Raw genomic sequence first — 19,281 nt, forward strand, 5'->3', positions numbered from 1 at the left:
GCATTGCCTGGGACTTGAATGTCAAAGTCTTGAAGACCTGAGATCATAACAATCTATAGAGCATTGCCTGAGATCATAACAATCTATAGAGCATTGCCTGAGATCATAACAATCTATAGAGCATTGCCTGAGATCATAACAATCTATAGAGCATTGCCTAAGACTTGAATGTCAACGTCTTGAAGACCTGAGATCATAACAATCTATAGAGAATTGCCTGAGATCATAATAATCTATAGAGCATTGCCTGAAACTTGAATGTCAACGTCTTGAAGACCTGAGATCATAACAATCTATAGAACATTGCCTGAGATCATAACAATCTATAGAGCATTGCCTGAGATCATAACAATCTATAGACCATTGCCTGAGATCATAACAATCTATAGAGCATTGCCTGGGACTTGAATGTCAAAGTCTTGAAGACCTGAGATCATAACAATCTATAGAGCATTGCCTGAGATCATAACAATCTATAGAGCATTGCCTGAGATCATAACAATCTATAGAGCATTGCCTGAGATCATAACAATCTATAGAGCATTGCCTGAGACTTGAATGTCAAAGTCTTGAAGACATGAGATCATAACAATCTATAGAGCATTGCCTGAGATTATAACAATCTATAGAGCATTGCCTGAGATCATAACAATATATAGAGCATTACCTGAGACTTGAATGTCAAAGTCTTAAAGACCTGAGATCATAACAATCTGTAGAGTATTGTCTGAGACTTGAATGTCAAAGTCTTGAAGACCTGAGATCATAACAAACTATAGAACATTGCCTGAGACTTGAATGTCAAAGTCTTGAAGACCTGAGATCATAACAATCTATAGAGTATTGTCTGAGACTTGAATGTCAAAGTCTTGAAGACCTGAGATCATAACAATCTATAGAGTATTGTCTGAGACTTGAATGTCAAAGTCTTGAAGACCTGAGATCATAACAATCTATAGAACATTGCCTGAGACTTGAATGTCAAAGTCTTAAAGACCTCAGATCATAACAATCTATAGAACATTGCCTGAGACTTGAATGTCAAAGTCTTAAAGACCTCAGATCATAACAATCTATAGAACATTGCCTGAGATCATAACAATCTATAGAACATTGCCTGAGATCATAACAATCTATAGAGTATTGCCTGAGACTTGAATGTCAAAGTCTTGAAGACCTGAGATCATAACAATCTATAGAGCATTGCCTGAGACCATAACAATCTATAGAGCATTGCCTGAGACTTGAATGTCAAAGTCTTAAAGACCTCAGATCATAAAAATCTATAGACCATTGCCTGAGATCATAACAATCTATAGAGCATTGCCTGAGACTTGAATGTCAAAGTCTTAAAGATCTCAGATCATAACAATCTGTAGAACATTGCCTGAGATCATAACAATCTATAGACCATTGCCTGAGATCATAACAATCTATAGAGCATTGCCTGAGACTTGAATGTCAAAGTCTTAAAGACCTCAGATCACAACAATCTGTAGAACATTGCCTGAGATCATAACTATCTATAGAACATTGCCTGAGATAATAACAATCTATAGAACATTGCCTGAGATCATAACAATCTATAGAGCATTGCCTGAGATCGTAACAATCTATAGAACATTGCCTGAGATCATAACAATCTATAGAGCATTGCCTGAGACTTGAATGTCAAAGTCTAGAAGACCTGAGATCATAACAATCTCTAGAGCATTGTCTGAGATCATAACAATCTGTAGAGCATTGCTTGAGATCATAACAATCTATAGAACATTGCCTGAGATCATAACAATCTATAGAGCATTGCCTGAGACTTGAATGTCAACGTCTTAAAGACCTGAGATCATAACAATCTGTAGAGCATTGCCTGAGACCATAACAATCTATAGAGAATTGCCTGAGATCATAACAATCTATAGAGCATTGCCTGAGACTTGAATGTCAAAGTCTTGAAGACCTGAGATCATAACAATCTATAGAGCATTGCCTGAGACCATAACAATCTATAAAGCATTGCCTGAGACTTGAATGTCAAAGTCTTAAAGACCTGAGATTATAACAATCTATAGACCATTGCCTGAGATCATAAGAATCTATAGAGCATGGCCTGAGACTTGAATGTCAATGTCTTAAAGACCTGAGATCATAACAATCTGTAGAGCATTGCCTGAGACCATAACAATCTATAGAGCATTGCCTGAGATCATAACAATCTATAGAGCATTGCCTGAGACTTTAATGTCAAAGTCTTGAAGACCTGAGATCATAACAATCTATAGAGCATTGCCTGAGACCATAACAATCTATAAAGCATTGCCTGAGACTTGAATGTCAAAGTCTTAAAGACCTGAGATTATAACAATCTATAGACCATTGCCTGAGATCATAAGAATCTATAGAGCATGGCCTGAGACTTGAATGTCAAAGTCTTAAAGACCTCAGATCATAACAATCTGTAGAACATTGCCTGAGATCATAACAATCTATAGAGCATTGCCTGAGATCATAACAATCTATAGAACATTGCCTGAGACTTGAATGTCAAAGTCTTAAAGACCTCAGATCATAACAATCTGTAGAACATTGACTGAGATCATAACAATCTATAGAGCATTGCCTGAGATCATAACAATCTATAGAACATTGCCTGAGACTTGAATGTCAAAGTCTTAAAGACCTGAGATCATAACAATCTATAGAACATTGCCTGAGATCATAACAATATATAGAACATTGCCTGAGATCATAACAATCTATAGACCATTGCCTGAGATCATAACAATCTATAGAGCATTGCCTGAGATCATAACAATCTATAGAACATTGCCTGAGATCATAACAATCTATAGAGCATTGCCTGAGACTTGAATGTCAAAGTCTAGAAGACCTGAGATCATAACAATCTCTAGAGCATTGCCTGAGATCATAACAATCTGTAAAGCATTGCCTGAGATCATAACAATCTGTAAAACATTGCCTGAGATCATAACAATCTATAGAACATTGCCTGAGATCATAACAATCTATAGAGCATTGCCTGAGACTTGAATGTCAAAGTCTAGAAGACCTGAGATCATAACAATCTGTAGAGCATTGCCTGAGATCATAAAAATCTATAGAGCATTGCCTGAGATCATAACAATCTATAGAGCATTGCCTGAGACTTGAATGTCAAAGTCTAGAAGACCTGAGATCATAACAATCTATAGAACATTGCCTGAGACCATAACAATCTATAGAGCATTGCCTGAGATCATAACAATCTATAGAGCATTGCCTGAGACTTGAATGTCAAAGTCTAGAAGACCTGAGATCATAACAATCTATAGAGCATTGCCTGAGGTCATAACAATCTACAGAACATTGCCTAAGACTTGAATGTCAACGTCTTGAAGACCTGAGATCATAACAATCTGTAGAGCATTGCCTGAGATCATAACAATCTGTAGAGCATTGCCTGAGATCATAACAATCTGTAGAGCATTGCCTGAGATCATAACTATCTATAGAACATTGCCTGAGATGCACATTCCTCCCACCAAATCCAATCATCGGTAACACACTTTATGGAGGGAACAAAATTGACGTCACTCAGCTCTTTGTTATTGTTTTTAAACAGCCATTTTAGTCAAAAGTTCTCACTGAATTATATCAACCAGACTATAACGTTCGAGGTAACACATTGTTTGGTGTGTTGATGTGTGTTATATCTAGCTGGAGGAGAAGATACGATAAGATAAGATAAGAGTAACTTTATTTATCCACTTCTGGAAATGTCCATTGGGCATTGCCATAGACGAATGAATTTCTGAAAATAATTACGAAAATAAATAATAAAAAGGAAATACATAGAAGTAGACCAACTAAAAGCTTAACAAACTAAATACATAAAAGAAACATACACACTTGCACACACACACACACATACATACACACAGACACATACACACAGACAAACAAACAAACCAACGTTCTTCTTCTCTCGTATCACCCTAATTCCATACCTTTTTATTCTCTATAATCACATATATAATAATATATTCCCACCCACTGTTCACCCATCGACACTGTCCTTGACCTCCATCTTTAACGTCACTTTGAGAAAGTCTCCTCGAGGTAGATAGAGGGTACAAAGAAATTTTTAAAACGGTCTCTTCTGGATTTTATACTTTTCACCCTGCCTGATCTACCTGATGTTTTATATTCTAAAAATAGAGGCTGTTGTTTGTCTTTCAAGGTGTTCAAACCCTTTTAATAAGAATATTCTTCATAGAGGGTATTTAGTGTAAACATCGGTGGTCTGTACAAATGCTATCGGCTCTTCTTACAATTTTGTCTATTCTTTCTCTGTCCCCAGCAGTGACGGCCCAAGCCCAGCAACTGGTTCCAAATGTTTCAACACTTTGAACTTGTGACAAATGGAATATATTAAGGATTTCTTTTGGAAGATGAAAAGAATTTAGTTGTGAGTATTTTACCTTAACGATTAGCATCAAAAGTCGAACTGGAACAATTGCACTAAACCCCCCCCCCCCCAAAAAAAAAAAACAAAACAAAACATCTTAAATTCTACGTCATGACCACAAAACTGCAGGGCTGGAGTTCAAGTCTGTACAAACAAGTAAACATTTCCATATAATGGAAGAGTATATATTGTATATTGAGCTTTTATATAGAGCAATATCCACTAAACGTGCTCAAGGCGCTTTACAAGGGGTCCCTGGCCAACAGCAACACTCAACATGTCCTTTACCCTATCCATCCATCTATTTGGGAATTTCATAACCTTATTGAACTTGGAAAAAAATGTGTTTGCTCGGAGACCACGCGGTACCTATTTAAATGTCTGATAACCCATATTGTTATGGACTCATTGTTGTAATGGAAATATTATCAAACTAACGTGTACCTATTTACAGGTCTGATCACCAAAATTGTTATGGCCTTCTTGTTGTAATGGAAATACTCTCAAACCAACACATACTATTGTCCATTACAACAATGTTAAAACAGGCCCTGTAATTGCTGTCGGTCATCAGACCTGCTAACGTGCGCACGTCAGTTTTAAGATATTGAATCCAGTTTTCTAAACTGATGAAAACTGAAATTCAATTTTTCTGACCTTTTACATTTGAAAACTCACCGAATAGACGAGACAGGTGACAATAACCATGACTGTGTTGACTGACATTGTCATTGTGACCTTTGGGATCCAATGTCAAGTCTCCACCAAACCTGAGCTGGTTTTTATCCCTTCCGCCATGTTTGTTTAACACGTGATCGCATTACAGTCACATGCAACTCGATACAGACATGTCCATGTATCGCCAGGTCTCATTTCAGATCTCAAGTTGTCACGCGAGGAATGACGATATTTTGATCACGGAAGTTGAGAACGTTGACATACAACGTGCCTATATTTCCAGGTCTGATAACCGAACCCAATGAGGGGCTTGATTTAACGTTGTTGTAATGAAATATACAAGGGCGGGCTGAAATATGACAAGTCCCATTTTTGTTATAACTTTTGTTTTCTACGGGACATACAAATATAATACATAAATAACTAAAAATAAATAAGATTCCATTATTCATCCCCAAGGGGAAATTTGTCTTTAGGGTCCATTCCAAGGGAAGACTGGTAAAGCCCAGGCGCCAGCCGCAGCGCAGCACAGCAAAGTGAGCTAAGGCGAGGTGACTTGCTCAATGTCACACAACGGGGCGGGTAGTCGAACTCGGTACCTTTTGGGCAGGAAGCAAAGACCGTACCGCTGAGCCACGCCGCCACATAACATGAGAAGAAAGCTACGTTTCCTACCATTTATTTCTCCACACAATCGCCATCACAACCAACACTGAACTAGTTTTCGTATTCCGTCAATGAAGAATTCCAGTGATTTTGTTGTCGTATTCCGTCAAAAAAGAATTCCAGTGATTTTGTTGTCGTATTCCGTCAAAAAAGAATTCCAGTGATTTTGTTGTCGTATTCCGTCAATGAAGAATTCCAGTGATTTTGTTGTCGTATTCCGTCAAAAAAGAATTCCAGTGATTTTGTTGTCGTATTCCGTCAATGAAGAATTCCAGTGATGTTGTTGTCGTATTCCGTCAATGAAGAATTCCAGTGATTTTGTTGTCGTATTCCGTCAATGAAGAATTCCAGTGATTTTGTTGTCGTATTCCGTCAATGAAGAATTCCAGTGATGTTGTTGTCGTATTCCGTCAATGAAGAATTCCAGTGATTTTGTTGTCGCATTCCGTCAACGAAGAATTCCAGTGATTTTGTTGTCGTATTCCGTCAATGAAGAATTCCAGTGATTTTTTTGTTGTATTCCGTCAATAAAGAATTCCGGTGATTTTTTTGTTGTATTCCGTCAACGAAGAATTCCAGTTATTTTACTGGGCACCATCGACGAATATCTGCCACTATCTCCAAATCACCGATGTAACGGTTTCCTTACAGATATTTCTTGAGCTGGGAGAACAAGAAATAGTCAGATGGGCCAAGATCCTGGACTTCATGCAGGGTGCTGTAGGGTCGGGAGTTTGAACCAAATTGATGTGCCTTGAGTCTGACGACTAGTGCTGTAGGGTCGGGAGTTTGAACCAAATTGATGTGCCTTGAGTTTGACGATTAGTGTGTGGTCGAGCATTTTCATGCTGCAATGATATCGAATCTCGACCACCTCGAATCCGTGCGAGTCAATTTTTGAAGGCTCGCAGAGGCAACAGATTGTTCAGAGTTCACTGTTTGCCATTGGTCAAGAAAGTCCATGTGACCTTTGCCTTCCATGTCCCAGAAAATGGTAAACAAGAACTTTCTCGCAGAAACAATGACTTTGAATTTCTTCGGGCCTGGAGGAGATTCATGTCTGTACTCCATTGACTGTAATTTGGTTTCCAGGTCGTAGTGGTGGACTCAGGATTCATCACCAGTCACAATTTTCAACAGAAACGTCTCTCCTTCCTTGCCATATCATTTCAAATGTTGGCTACAAAAAACGTATTTTCTCTGCGATTTCATTTCTGACATTAGCTGTCTTGGGACACATCGTGCAGAGACTTTTCAAGAACCCAAGAGAGATGTCACAATATGGCGTACTCGATCTTTGGAAGTCCCTACGTCATCAGCGATATCGTTTTGGTTTACACTTCCATTCAATTCACACAGTCAACTGTTTCTTGAGTCCTCGTATCGGATACAGAAAATGGCCTACCTAGTCCATTGCGATCAAACACTTTAGTCTCTGTTTAGAAATCTCTTTTGAAAATTCTAACCCACTTTCGAACGGCGTCATCAGTAACAGACACATCACCATAAACGACCTTCAATCTTTGATGAATCTTTGCTGCCCAGAATCCTTTTGCTGTAAGAAATTCAATAACAGAACCTTGTTTGACGAGATGTGTCGCCATTTTCTCGACTGTGTTGTCTTTGTTAGGTTGTGACGTCACTCAATTATGAGCCCAAATGACGTCACATAAATCTATTGTTGCACACGAGTGTAGAAGGCCAGTTTGAGAATGTGTCTGTGTCAAGGTTCACGATTGTACCTGAATTGTGTTTTGATTGATGGACGAACGGTACGTTTATATCAGTCTGTCCTCGTATTGTGTCTTTATTTGAGATTATTTCCATCACAACAGAGTCACATGTAACAGGTTAGCGTGTTATCAGACCTGTAAATGTGTGCACGTCGGTGACAGATCAAACAAACGATTTTATCCCTGATGTGGAAATGTCGATCGAGTGGATGTCAAAATGTGTCTTTGTTTACATTGGACAGGATATCGCTTTGACATCACGTGTTACCGGTCGTTTGAAGTCTATATTTAGATCTGTCTAGGGGGTCCCGATAGCTCAGTTGGTAGAGCACTCCACCTCGATCGATCCCGGGAGCAGTCGAGTTTATTTTTTCTGACCTTCCTGTCCACCCAGCATTTGAATGGATAGCTGAGTCTGTTAGATTTGGCGGAAAGTACTTTGCGATAGACTAGCGTCCTATCCAAAGGAGAGCAATCAATTGCTATAGCCCGTTTCACGCTATAGAAACCGGGATAAACTCCGGCTCCATGGGCCCAATGGCTCTGAAGGTTAAAAAAAAACAACTTTCCATTGTGGGTTCCACCCAAACCATCTGTGTCCGTGTTACAAAATTACTTCCAATACTTGGATGTTGACACGATCAGCGTCTTAACATTGGCATTCTAATCTCTATCACCTTGATGTACTTTGATGTGTAAAACTCATTCTACCCTCTATCATCTTGATGTACTTTGATGTGTAAAACTCATTCTACCCTCTATCATCTTGATGTACTTTGATGTGTAAAACTCATTCTACCCTCTATCATCTTGATGTACTTTGATGTGTAAAACTCATTCTACCCTCTATCATCTTGATGTACTTTGATGTGTAAAACTCATTCTACCCTCTATCATCTTGATGTACTTTGATGTGTAAAACTCATTCTACCCTCTATCATCTTGATGTACTTTGATGTGTAAAACTCATTCTACCCTCTATCACCTTGATGTACTTTGATGTGTAAAACTCATTCTACCCTCTATCATCTTGATGTACTTTGATGTGTAAAACTCATTCTACCCTCTATCATCTTGATGTACTTTGATGTGTAAAACTCATTCTACCCTCTATCATCTTGATATACTTTGATGTGTAAAACTCATTCTACCCTCTATCATCTTGATGTACTTTGATGTGTAAAACTCATTCTAATCTCTATCATCTTGATGTACTTTGATGTGTAAAACTCATTCGTTTTGAACATTTCTTTAACAGTTTTATTAACCCCCCCCCCACCCCCACCCCCGGCCCAAGTCTTCATAAGGATAACATCAGAGGTATTTCATAACATGCAAGGTGTGGTCTCCATTGTAGCAAATGATAATAATAATGGTAATGATAATGGTAATGATATTGATGATGATAATGATAATAATAATAATAATAATAATAATAATAATAATAATAATAATAATAATAATAATAATAATAATAATAATAATAATAATAATGATAATAATAATAATAATAATAATAATAATAATAATAATAATAATAATAATAATAATAATAATGATAATGATATTGATAATGATAATAATAATAATAATAATAATAATAATAATAATAATAATAATAATAATAATAATAATAATAATATAATATAATAATAATAATAATAATAAATAATAATAATAATAATAATAATAATTATAATAATAATAATAATAATAATAATAATAATAATAATAATAATAATAATGTTGATGATTTTGATTATGATAAACAAATTATGACATTAATGATAATAATCGATATTTGAAGACGAGTTTTTTGGCCTAGATGTTGTCCTTATTGACTTTGCCATTCGTCCATTTCCACGAGACCTCCTTGAAACCTTTTCACATGCTGATGAACGCTGTTTGAACATCTCCTTGTATAAATCCTTTATCCGCTGTGTCATCGAGCAGGCTATTTCAACAACAGGCCGATCCAGCACTTATCACGCCCACGCTAAATGTTGTCTTTTGACTTTGGGAGAGGCCGAGAAACGGCACGGAGTCACTCAACAGACTGCATTATGTCAATACACGACCATGGGACCGCTATACTTGCTAAGTGGCAGTTTCGTCATCAGAAAATACTACTAGCTTTGTCATTTATTTACATAGGTGGTTCCGATAGCTCAGCTGATAGGGCACTCGCTTTACACGCGAAGGGATTTGAACTGATCCCGGGTGAAATATAAATATTTCTGACCTTCTTTCCAACAGCAGTGATTGGGTCGCTGGGTATGTTAGATCTGGCGGAAAGTACTTTTCGATATGCAAGTGGATTGTAACTGTAATTATCTGTTTCACGCTATAGAAACCGGGATAAACTCCGCTCCTTGGGCCTAATGGCTCTGAACGACTACTTTTAAAAAATTGCCTTGTAGAAAAATGTGTGGCTATAAATGTGGTCTTGTGGTCTGATATTCACCTTCGGATTGGAAGGTCCACGGTTCGAGTCCCACTCTGAATGGCGCATAATTGAATCCTTGTAAAAAGCTCTTTACTCACAGTCTCTCACCGTACTCGGGTGAAATGAGTACTTGGCCGTTAACAGCCATGTCTCTGTCCTTAAAAAATGTAATATCGCCTAACAAGCGTTGCATCTCGTCTAACATGTTAAAGGTTGTTGTTGTCTAGAGTCCCCGTGTAAAGCGTTTTGAGCACGTTTAGTGGATATTGCGCTGGACTAATGGAGGATTATTATGAATTTTAAACCGTTTTTTGTATCTCGTGAAAAGTTAGGTTTTTAAGATACGATAGTTTTGCACCGACCTTCGTGTCGCATTCTAGAAAGACATTTTAAAATTTGGCCAGAAAACTCGTCCTTCAAATATCGATCGATTTAAATAGCCATCATCTTGGTAACATTTCTCAAACCTGGGACTTCGTGAGGTCTTTTATCCAGTCCCAGGTTTGAGAGGTTTTGCCAAGATGAGAGTTATTTAAATCGATCCATATTTGAAGGACGAGTTTTCTGGCCAAATTTCTAAATCGCCATTTTTCCATAGAACGAAAGGTCAAAGGTCACACAGGGTCACACAGGGTCACATTCGTGTCAATCTCATTTGTCTTATCTGAATAATTCATTTCATCCCAAGTGATTGCTGAGAGAATCATTCTGACCGACATTGGGTTCAACATCTGGCCTAAATCCCAGGTCATCATGACACGCCAAATAGAGGTAGACCTCCAAGCAAACGAGCATCGCCGACGATTCTACCACCGCGTCATGAACACTCAAGGACGGCCATGAAAGGTCACAGAGAAATTCTTTATCTAATCTTTTTTTTTTAAGGCTGATTAAAATGGAGATTAGATACGACCATCTATATAGCGCATTTTCATAGATTTCCCATGCTCACAATATTTCATTCATTCCCCCCAGCAGGCAATATGGAACCACATTTCCATTTTATACAGGACGAGTCTCATGTCAGGCGTCCCTTTTGTACTAACACTCTTACAATATACATCACTGTCTATAACCAGGTGCTCATTCACACCTGAGTCGAGTGTTTTATTCGTCCTATTTTGTTGATAAAGGGGAAACCCGAAACGTCCACAGTATATGTCTTCGTGTAATAAATTGAAGCTTACAATTCAATATTTATCGTTATTTTTTCCAACAGCCCTAATGTCAAATCCTGACATTCTAGACCCGATGAGTGTTAAATGGTTGTTGTGTACGACTATGTGGTCTTGTGGTATGACACTCGTTTTCGGATCCGAAGGTCATGGGTTCGAGCCTCGCTCGGCGCATATTTGAGTCCTTGAAATATGTTCTTTACTCACATTCTCTCTCATGTACTCAGGTGTAAAATGAGTGCCTGACCGTTAACAGTAGATGGTTTGACGTCACGACTTTTCTTCCTTATTTACTTTAGATAATAACCTTTGACCCTTTCTCCCTCTTAGATCTGGAGGGCCGATCAAGTCACAGTCACGTGAGCAAACAAGAACGACAACTCAACAGTATGGAAACTCTCAAACTCTTCTCGCAGATTTTGGACATCGCAGACGGACATGACGACAAGGACCACACGAGCATGCGCACTAAACAGGAAATGGGTCAGCTGCCATCTTCCGGTGCTGATTTGTTATAATGAATTGAAATTTTGTAACACATCATATAGGTATAGAGTCACGAATTATTGAATATTTTATCACAAACCCAAAACAAAACAAAAACAAAACAAATATATAGGGAATAGAGCTCACAACTTAACGGGTAGCTCACCAATAAACTTTCGTGGTGTTTGTATACTGACCTTATGACCTCAATGAGTTGCTAGATGGACTCGAAATAAATAGGACGTTTGATAATACGTGTTTCTTTCTTTATTTTTTCCTTGTAAATAATTTATGTGTTAGTTACGTTTTTTGTTTCATTTTTATCACATGATTTGTAAACATTTGAATATATTCCTCTTAGTGGGATCTTGTGCTTGTGTCTGGATGAGACTTTTAGGTGATCTCAAACTAAGTACTTTGATGGTGTGCTCTTGGAATCTACATCTGATCCCTATTTGAACCAATTCCCCTTTGTCTTACCTTTTCTTGGGTGTTTTATTGTATTGTAATTCTAGAAATTTTTACTATCCCATTTTCTTCCTTTTTACTGCCGCTGATATAACCTTAATGTTGCAAGCGCCATAAAACCCTTAAAAAAAATAAAAAAATAAAAATATAAAAAATGAACGAACATTATCATTATTATTGTTATTGTTGTTGTTATTATTATCATCATCATTATTATTATTATTATTATTATTATTATTATTATTATTATTTATTATTATTATTATTATTATTATTATTATTATTATTATTATTATTATTATCATTATTATTATTTTTTTTATTATTATTATTATTATTATTATTATTATTATTATATTATTTTTATTATTTTTATTATTATTATTATTATATTATTTATTATTATTAAATTATTATTATCATCATCATCATCATCATCATTATCATCATCATCATCATCACATCATCATCATCATCATCATCATCATCATCATCATCTTCATCATCATCATCATCATTATTATTATTATTATTATTATTATTATTATTATTATTATTATTATTATTATTATTATTATTATTATTATTATTATTATTATTATTATTATTCTATCATCATCATCATTATTATTATTATTATTATTATTATTATTATTATTATTATTATTATTATTATTATTATTATCATTATTATTATTATTATTATTATTATTATTATTATTATTATTATTATTATTATTATTATTATTATCATTATCATTATTATTATTATTATTATTATATTATTATTATTATTATTATTATTATTATTATTATTATTTATTATTATAATTATTATTATTATCCTCATCATCATCATCATCATCATCATCATCATCATCATCATCATCATCATCATCATCATATTATTATTGTTATTATTATTATTATTATTATTATTATTATTATTATTATTATTATTATTACTATCATTATTATTATTTATTATTATTATTATTATTATTATTATTATTATTATTATTATTATTATTATTATTATTATTATTATTATTATTATTATTATTATTTATCATTATTATTATTATTATTATTATTATTATTATTATTATTATTATTATTATTATTATTATTATTATTATTACTATCATCATCATTATTATTATTATTATTATTATTATTATTATTATTATTATTATTATTATTATTATTATTATTATTATCATTATTATTATTATTATTATTATTATAAATTATTATTTATTATTATTATTATTATTATTATTATTATTATTATTATTATTATTATTATTATTATTATTATTATTATTATTATTATTATTATTACTTATGCTCCAATGTCATCTACAAGAATAAAATACATTTCGTTCTTCTGTTCCAATCCATTCGTTCACGACCTTTTTGTCTTCAGGTTTTTTTCAGACACACTCAGACAATACACGTTTTATTTCATGGCCAAAAACTGTGTGTGATTTAAAAGGAATGGCATTGCTTGGTTTTAACCTCACCCTTGCTGGAGTCATTAGCTGGGGGTATTTTTTCAGACACACTCAGACAATACACGTTTTATTTAATGGCCAAAAACTGTGTGTAATTTAAAAGGAATGGGATTGCTTGGTTTTGTCCTGGCCCTTGCTGGGGTCATTAGCTGGGGGTATTTTTTCAGACACACTCAGACAATACACGTTTTATTTCATGGCCAAAAACTGTGTGTAATTTAAAAGGAATGGCATTGCTTGGTTTTAACCTCACCCTTGCTGGAGTCATTAGCTGGGGGTATTTTTTTCAGACACACTCAGACAATACACGTTTTATTTCATGGCCAAAAACTGTGTGTGATTTAAAAGGAATGGGATTGCTTGGTTTTAACCTCACCCTTGCTGGAGTCATTAGCTGGGGGTATTTTTTTCAGACACACTCAGACAATACACGTTTTATTTCATGGCCAAAAACTGTGTGTAATTAAAAGGAATGGGATTGTTCTGATCCATGCTGGGGGTGGGGTGGGGGGGGGGGGGTGAACTTGAAAAAATTACGTATTCAAAAATTTGGCCAGATAACTCGTCCTTTAAATAACTATTATCTTGGCAAAAACTTTTAAACCTGGGACCTTGCAAGACATACTCTAATGTACTTGGGGGTCCCGATAGCTCAGTAGGTAGAGCACTCCCTTCACACGCAAAGGAACCAAGTTCGATCCTGGGTGCAGTCGAGATTTTTTTTTCTGACCCTCCTGTCCACCCAGCACTGAATGGGTCGTTGGGTCTGTTAAATCTGGCAGAAATTACTTTGCGATAGACTAGCGTCCTATCCAAAGGATAGTGAGAAACCCCGGCTCTATAGGCCCAATGGCTCTGAAGGACTACTTTTCTTTTTTATTTTAAATACAGCAATTTTCAATTAATGTGCTCAAAGCGCTTTCCAAAAGTACCCAAGCCAACGGCATCACTAAACTTGAAGGAAGAGACATAGGTCTTATAAAATTGTGAGTAGTTTTTTTTTATTTCCACAGTGACATTGCCATTAACAATCAGGTACTCATTTACACTTGAGTATGGTGAAAAAAATGAGAGTATAGAGCCTGGGACCGACACAGTTCACGAAATTCGTGTAACGCCCTGAAACGACAAAATGGAACTGGCCAAATTATGTTGTTTTGTTGTTTTTTTATGTCTTTGTCAGACTTTGGCCAGATTTCCACAACGATTGTCTTTGACAGACTTTGGCCAAATTTCCACAACGATTGCCTTTGACAGACTTTGGCCAGATTTCCACAACGATTGTCTTTGACAGACTTTGGCCAGATTTCCACAACGATTGTCTTTGACAGACTTTGGCCAGATTTCCACAACGATTGTCTTTGTCAGACTTTGGCCAGATTTCCACAACGATTGTCTTTGACAGACTTTGGCCAGATTTCCACAACGATTGTCTTTGACAGACTTTGGCCAGATTTCCACAACGATTGTCTTTGACAGACTTTGGCCAGATTTCCACAACGATTGTCTTCATTTCACAAGTTTCAAGATTTGCCTTTATTGTTTATTTAATTTTTAAAATGGAGTTATATCAACAACAACAACAACAAAATGCTAAAAATTCTAAACCAAATATTTCTTGTACCGAATGACTTCATTTTTATAAAATTAAAAAGCTAAAGAAAAACAAAAACAAAACAAACAAAACGAAAAAAATGCAACAAAAAAACATGACTAAAAACAAAACACAAAAATACCCACACCATTTTAGGATATGGCATTTTAAAACGCCAACGTGGCATACCGATTACATAGGTTTGTCATTAACCCTATCCAGACGAAGATGAAAAGGGTTAAGAAAAAAAATTTTGCAATCGGCATGCCACCTTGGCATTTTCATTGCCGAATTCCAAAAATGCCTTTTTGAAGCAGTTTGGCATTCAATAATTGTATTTCTCATCTTGGCATTTTAAAACGCCAAGGTGGCATACCGATTGCAGAGGCTTGTCATTAACCCTTTCCAGACGAAGATGAAAAGGGTTAAGAAAAGAATTTTGCAATCGGTATGCCACCTTGGCATTTTCATTGCCGAATTCCAAAACTGCCTTTTTTGAAGCAGATTGTCATTGAATAATTTTAATTCCCATTTTGGCATTTTTTTTCTTCTTTAATTTTTTTTATTAATTGTGTAATCGGCAATTTGGCAAGGTGAATTTTCATTAAATCGATACACTTACTCATGTCAAGGGGATGGAATTTTTTTTTGGCTTAAATCTTCGTCCATAGCCAAATGAAGTTGTTTCGATTAATGTGGTATAATTTATTTAAAATTAACAATTGACTAAAATTTGTTTGGCCTTTTCTTTCTCAAAATTTATCTGGCAACTGTGTTTTGGGAACTGACTAAATTCAAGGGAAGCAACTTCGCATTACCTGAAAACATTTGAAATATTTTTGTTATGTCCCTTGATTTACTTTTCATGTCGGGAGAAATCATAATGTGAACTGTTTTGTATCCATTCACTTTGATCAAAGTCAAATCACCTTACAGGATGTCTCAAGCCAGCAGCACCACTTGTAGGAAAAGACATAACGCCTGTTAGGCGATCTTTTTTTGTGACAGACACAATGACTGGCCAGGTACTCATTTTACACTTGGATAAGGGGAGTAAAATGAGTCAGACATAAATCAAACAAGTGTGTCATTCATTTCAAGATAGAATTCAGTCCTTTTGTGACAGAGACAATGATTGGCCAGGTACTCATTTTACACTTGGATAAGGGGAGTAAAATGAGTCAGACATAAATCAAACAAGTGTGTCATTCATTTCAAGATAGAATTCAGTCTTTTGTGACAGAGACAATGATTGGCCAGGTACCCATTTTACACTTGGATAAGGGGAGTCAAATGAGTCAGACATAAATCAAACAAGTGTGTCATTCATTTCAAGATAGAATTCAGTCCTTTTGTGACAGAGACAATGACTGGCCAGGTACTCATTTTACACTTGGATAAGGGGAGTCAAATGAGTCAGACATAAATCAAACAAGTGTGTCATTCATTTCAAGATAGAATTCAGTCCTTTTGTGACAGAGACAATGATTGGCCAGGTACCCATTTTACACTTGGATAAGGGGAGTAAAATGAGTCAGACATAAATCAAACAAGTGTGTCATTCATTTCAAGATAGAATTCAGTCCTTTTGTGACAGAGACAATGATTGGCCAGGTACTCATTTTACACTTGGATAAGGGGAGTAAAATGAGTCAGACATAAATCAAACAAGTGTGTCATTCATTTCAAGATAGAATTCAGTCCTTTTGTGACAGACACAATGATTGGCCAGGTACTCATTTTACACTTGGATAAGGGGAGTAAAATGAGTCAGACATCAATCAAACAAGTGTGTCATTCATTTCAAGATAGAATTCAGTCCTTTTGTGACAGAGACAATGACTGGCCAGGTACTCATTTTACACTTGGATAAGGGAGTAAAATGAGTCAGACATAAATCAAACAAGTGTGTCATTCATTTCAAGATAGAATTCAGTCCTTTTGTGACAGACACAATGACTGGCCAGGTACCCATTTTACACTTGGATAAGGGGAGTAAAATGAGTCAGACATAAATCAAACAAGTGTGTCATTCATTTCAAGATAGAATTCAGTCCTTTTGTGACAGAGACAATGATTGGCCAGGTACTCATTTTACACTTGGATAAGGGGAGTAAAATGAGTCAGACATAAATCAAAACGAGTGTGTCATTCATTTCAAGATAGAATTCAGTCCTTTTGTGACAGAGACAATGACTGGCCAGGTACTCATTTTACACTTGGATAAGGGGAGTAAAATGAGTCAGACATAAATCAAACAAGTATGTCATTCATTTCAAGATAGAATTCAGTCCTTTTGCGACTTAGACGAATTTTCTACCAACTGAGCTAATGGTGATTTCCCCCCACCCCTATCCAGAGACAAAAACAAAACAGATGACAGAGGTTTAACAAAAAAAAAACAGCAATAAATATATATAAATGAAAACAAGGAGTTATGTATAATAATATATATCATATTTTATTCCGTAAATAAAGATATAATATAATATGTTTCTATTATATGCATAATATAATAATAATGATAATGATAATAATATAACAAAAACAATAATAATAACAACAATAATAATAATAATAATAATAATAATAATATAACAATAATAATAATAATAATAATAATAATAATAATAATAATAAATAATAATATAACAATAATAATAATAATAATAATAATAATAATAATAATTATAATAATATTAATAATAATAATAATATAACAATAATATTAATAATGATAATAATAATAATAATAATAATAATAATAATAATAATAATAATAATAATAATAATATAATAATAATAATAATAATAATAAATATAACAATAATAATAATAATAATAATAATAATTAATAATAATAATAATAATAATAATAATATTAATAATAATAATAATATATATATAATAATAATAATAATAATAATATAATAATAATTATAATAATAATAATAATATAATAATAATAATAATATAATAATAATAATAATAATATAATAATAATAATAAATAATAATAATATAATAATAATAATAATAATAATAATAATAATAATATAATAATATAATAATAATATATAATAATAATAATAATAATAATAATAATAATTAATAATAATAATAATAATAATAATAATAATAATTAATAATAATATATAATAATAATAATAATAATAATAATAATAATAATAATAATAATAATAATATAATAATAATAATAATAATAATAATAATAATAATAATAATTAATAATAATAATAATAATAAATATAATAATATCTTCATTGTCCATAAATATGGCAATTTGTATTAGAGCAGAAACTAACAACTTATAATCATGCAGGTAGTATTAAGCACCCAATCTAGTATGTTTGTTTTTGTTTTACATCCGACATCAACGGAGACGTTGGGTCTCCTCCGTTTAAAATCGAAAATAGAAAAAAAAAAAAAAAAAACAGAAAAAAGAAAGGTCTTTTGGGATTTGTATTCAGAGATCCAAATAGTCTTTTGGTTTGTCTCTACTTTATTCATAAATGATTCAGAGATCCAAATAGTCTTTTGGTTTGTCTCTACTTTATTCATAAATGATTCAGAGATCCAAATAGTCTTTTGGTTTGTTTCTACTTTGTTCATAAATGATTCAGAGATCCAAATAGTTTTTTGGTTTGTCTCTACTTTATTCATAAATGATTCAGAGATCCAAATAGTCTTTTGGTTTGTCTCTACTTTATTCATAAATGATTCAGAGATCCAAATAGTCTTTTGGTTTGTTTCTACTTTGTTCATAAATGATTCAGAGATCCAAATAGTTTTTTGGTTTGTCTCTACTTTATTCATAAATGATTCAGAGATCCAAATAGTTTTTTGGTTTGTCTCTACTTTATTCATAAATGATTCAGAGATCCAAATAGTCTTTTGGTTTGTCTCTACTTTATTCATAAATGATTCAGAGATCCAAATAGTCTTTTGGTTTGTCTCTACTTTATTCATAAATGATTCAGAGATCCAAATAGTTTTTTGGTTTGTCTCTACTTTATTCATAAATGATTCAGAG

General features: G+C 33.8%; 1 long non-coding RNA gene across 3 annotated transcripts in view; it reads left to right on the plus strand.

Annotated features, from left to right (window-relative positions):
• The window catches only part of LOC144958606 (uncharacterized), a 32,244-nt gene extending 20,020 nt beyond the window's left edge, over positions 1-12,224 (plus strand). The window contains exons 2-3 of one of the 3 annotated variants that reach the window (XR_013642477.1): positions 4,358-4,465; positions 11,494-12,224. This is a non-coding gene — a long non-coding RNA (uncharacterized LOC144958606). Of the gene's footprint in view, positions 1-4,357; positions 4,466-10,694; positions 10,835-11,493 lie in introns of those variants that run through there. The other 2 variants (XR_013642478.1, XR_013642476.1) reach the window with 2 other exon arrangements.
• Positions 12,225-19,281: the final 7,057 nt, after the last annotated feature.

This window comes from Berghia stephanieae, chromosome 13 (assembly GCF_034508935.2).
Source record: "Berghia stephanieae isolate SIO BIC M18660-M18661 chromosome 13, UCSD_Bste_1.3, whole genome shotgun sequence".
NCBI lineage: Eukaryota > Metazoa > Mollusca > Gastropoda > Nudibranchia > Aeolidiidae > Berghia > Berghia stephanieae.